The sequence below is a fragment of the Danio rerio genome, chromosome 18 (genome assembly GCF_052040795.2).
Source record: "Danio rerio strain M-AB ecotype USA chromosome 18, GRCz13ab, whole genome shotgun sequence".
NCBI classification, from domain to species: Eukaryota; Metazoa; Chordata; class Actinopteri; order Cypriniformes; family Danionidae; genus Danio; species Danio rerio.
In genome coordinates, this window is record NC_141038.1 from 51,253,215 (window position 1) to 51,257,500 (window position 4,286).

Sequence of the window (4,286 nt, forward strand, 5' to 3'; positions counted from 1 at the left end):
TGCCTCCTCCTTCATCTTACTCCAGACATGCTCAATAATGTTCAGGTCTGGTGACTGGGCTGGCCAACCCTGGTGCCCCTTGACCTTCTTTGCTTTCAGGAGCTTTGATGTGGAGGCTGAAATATGAGGAGCACTATCCTGCTGGAGAATTGTCCCTCTCCTGTGAGTTGTAATGTAATGGGCAGCACTAATGTCTTGATACCTCAGGCTGTTGATGTTTCCATCCACTCTGCAGATCTCTCGCACACCCCATACTGAATGTAACCCTAAACCATGATTTTTTCTTCACCAAAATTGACTGAATTCTATGAGAATATCGGGTCCATGCTGGTTCTAGTAGGTCTTCAGCAGCATTTGTGATGATTGGGATGCAGATCAACAGATGATTCATCTCCCAAATGATCAACTAGAAGTCATTATGTGTTGCTCTTGCAACTGGGATCGACAACAACACTTTCGTCAAGTAGTGAATGTATATGTATATGACATAGTATGTACACAAATGACATGGTACAATGTCAAATTTCAAAATAAAGGTTTGCATTATTTATTTTATTGACAATGCTTCCTGGGGATGTTTTTCTTCCGCTTATTAAAGTTGTTAATTGTCATAGATAGAACATAGATAGAACTAGAACATAGAAATAATAATCAATATGATAACGTGAATTACTCAATTTTGATTAAAACATGTTAAAGAAAACGGTAACACTTTACAATAAGGTTCATTAGTTAATGCATTTACTAACATGAAGTAATCATGAACAACACTTGTACAGCATTTATTAATCATAATTAAACCCTTACTAATGCATTATTAACATTTAAGTCCATGCTTGTTAACATTAGCTAATGCACCATGAGTTACTAACAATGAACTACTGTTTTTTTCATTAACTAATGTTTATTAACATGAATAAATACTGTAGTAAATGTAGTGTTCATTGTTTGTTAATGTTAGCGAATGCATTATTTACCATTAACTAATAAACATTGCAAAGTGTGACCAAGAAAACTTCTAATTCTAAGGTGAAAGTAACACATTTACAAAGTAACCCGTTTTTTTTTGTCTGTATGGGAAAATGTAGTGTTAAGAAATATACTGAAACCAGAGTTGACAAAAAAGTGTCTTGCAGTTGTGGTGTGGATAAATTATTATTAAATATAGAAGCACTTTTATTAGTTACTGTCCTTGGTGTGAACGGGGCTGAAGTCAGCTTAACAACGGCTGTCTTATTATTGTGTCTGCAGATTTATATAATACTTCATACAGTAAAAAGGTCATCTAGTCTCTGAAACAAAAAAAAAAAGATAGGATGTCTGCGAGCTTTTAAAAAGTACTACCACAAGATTAAATTAGAATTTCACTTCAGTGTCTTATCTTACACTCGGCTCACTTTAAGGGTGCTCGTTTTTAAGTAAATGTAATTCCGAACCCATCAGGTCACAGTTTTTGGGAAGAAAAACCTTTTAAAGAGAAGCCGGCTACTTTGGTAATACACTTTTGGTAAGTATCCTTCTCCGTTCATTACATGGTGTGCCTGACTAAGGCGAATTTGCCTCAACGTCCTACAGGACTCAAGGGTATTTATTTCATCCTGAGGCGCTTCTATATCTGTTGTCATCCTGTAGTGTGGGAAGTTATTTACAGTGCAAAGCCTCCAGACTGCTCTTTACTTTTTCCCGAAGCACAGAAGGTGAGGAAAGGCCAGTCTCTGGGAATGAAGTAAGGTAAGCGATGCCCTCTGCTTCATCCCCTGTCTCGGCTCAACTTGCCTAATGCAGGAAGGTCACGGCAGTGGCTAATTTTCTCCAAGGCCTTTCTCTTGCACTCGCGTTTTCAGAGTTTGTGCTGAAGCCTTACAAAACTCCTCTCTTTTTCCCCCCCATCTTCTAGACAATTTGCAGGTCAAATCGGTTCGCTCTGGTCTGTGCTTCTCCAGCCAAGGTCCCGGGTTAATTTACAAAACACTCTGGACAATCCCAAATGGCTGGTGAAAAACCACAACAGAGAAGACATTAGGTGGGAACGATATTGCATTTAGTGTACTGGCCTTTTAAAGTGTCCAATTATCCGTGTTATTTCCGTTTAAAGCAGATGGGATTTCTGCACTGTTATCGTCATCAACAAGAACTCTAAATAGTTTACCAAATCAGACTGGAAATACACTTTTTTTTTTTGCGAATTGTTAAATATGTTGCTCCGCTTATATTTTGTTGCATGTTTCATATGACAAATCCACTAGAGGGCGCTGCGTAAATTTTTGCAAATCTGAAATACATGACATATTCTCTGTTCACATGGGGCGTCAGCTTCAAAGTTTGATGCTGAGCATGTCTGAAGCTCACACTGACACGAACATCAGTGACGACAGCCAATCACATCCAGCTTGGACCGCAACATAAAAAAGGCACAATAGTAGTCATCGTAGTAGTAGTAGTTGTGCTTAAAGGTGTATAAAAAGATTGATTTTGTTGCACGTTTCAGATGACGAATCCACTAGAGGGCGCTGTCTACATTAACAGAACCATCTAAAAAAAAAAAAAAGTCTGATGGTAAATCATACTAAACGTTTACTATTTTAGGTCCGGTAGAATTACCTAAATGATTTACATTTGCTAAATGCCAGAATAATGAGAGATTTTTTTTATTTATTTTTTTTTTTGAGGGAATTTTGTATTAATTTCTAGCCAGTCAAAAGTTTACACACATTTCGTAGATATTTTTTAAGCTTTGGTTTTAAACTGTATAACTTTGGTCAAATGTTTTGGGTCTCCCTCCACAAGCTTCTCACAATAGTTTGAAGGAATTTTGGCCCATTCCTCCTGACAGAATTGGTCTTGCTATAGGATTTTCTATAGGATTGAGAACAGGGCTTTGTGATGGCCACTCCAAAACATTCACTCTGTTGTCCTTAAAGCACATTTTAACTAATTTGGCAGTATGCTTAAGGTGATGGTCTGTTTGGAAAACCCATTTGTGGCCAAGTTTTAATTTCCTGGCTGATGTCTTGAGATGTTGCTTCAGTATTTCTTCATAATGTTCTTTCTCCATGATGCCATCTATGCTGTGAAGTGGACCAGTCCCTCCTGCAGCAAAACAGCCCCACAACATGATGCTGCCGCCCTCATACTTCACAGTTGGGATGGTGTTCCTAGGCTTGTCAGCTTTCCTTTGTCCTCCAAATGTAACACTGGTCATTATGGCCAAACAGTTCAATCTTAGCTCCAGAGCACAGCACATGTCTCCAAACATTAGTCTTTTTCCCAGTACCATTTAGCAAAATGTAATGTTTTTTTTTTGTTGATTCTGGCTTGTTGAATTTCTCATGTTGTCACACAAGGAAGCAGTGTGTTTGAGCTTTTCCTTAAATACGATTTTACAGTTGTGCTCCCAATTAACTCAAATGTTGTCAATTAGCCAATCAGAAACTTCCAAAACCTTAACACCATCATCTGAGTTTTTTCAGAGGCATAATAATCCTTTAAGACAAGATATAACAATTTCTCAAAAAATATCTCTCTCATTATTCTGCTATTAAACATAAAAAAAAACAAATGTGATCATCCCAACTTACCTAAAAGAGAAAAAAGTTCAGTCACATTAACATCTGACTTTATTTAAAATGGTTATGCGCCTTTTTATACAGTCTATGTAAACTTCTGGTTTCAACAGTCGACTGAACCTTTGTTGTAATTTTTAAAGATTAACACAATTATCACTGCAGTTTCTCAATGTGTAATAGAGCTTTTATCAAATGAATATATTTCATGTTGGTAAAATTTGAAAGCACTGGAGGCTCCATTGTGATTCTGCTCGACACCCTTGCTTTGTCTTTTATTCAGCGCGCATACAAATCACGCCAATGCTTTTTTACAGATTTCCTTTTCTTTTCTGCTTGATCAGGCAACTATCAATTGACTGGAGATTCTTCAGAGACGCAGGTATATGCCGAGCTCATTTCATAGTCATTAGGTAGCTAGGTAGCTTCATACTGCTGAGGCTGGCAAAAATACAAGACAGAGCTGGAGTGCTTGCCATTGAAACCACAAATCACACTGTAGTTAGGAAGCTTAAATTGAAGAAGACACTTTCTACAGTCGCAGTTTTATAAAGTATATTTTTGGGTTTAGCATAAATTAAGCTTAAAGGGGAAGTGTGTGCTTAACTAGTGTGGGAACACAACAGTGAAATAATGGGTTCTGTGAGCTACATGTAATGTAATAGGGTGACACTTTATAATAACTGCACACTTTGAATCAATTGTTAAGAATTACCAAAGTCA

General features: G+C 37.3%; 1 long non-coding RNA gene across 1 annotated transcript in view; it reads right to left on the reverse strand.

Annotated features, from left to right (window-relative positions):
* Window positions 1-527: 527 nt before the first annotated feature.
* LOC147832945 (uncharacterized) overlaps window positions 528-4,286 on the reverse strand; it is a 21,344-nt gene continuing 17,585 nt past the window's right edge. Inside the window, exon 6 of the long non-coding RNA XR_015515439.1 lies at window positions 528-1,991. This is a non-coding gene — a long non-coding RNA (uncharacterized LOC147832945). The remainder of the gene's footprint in view (window positions 1,992-4,286) is intronic.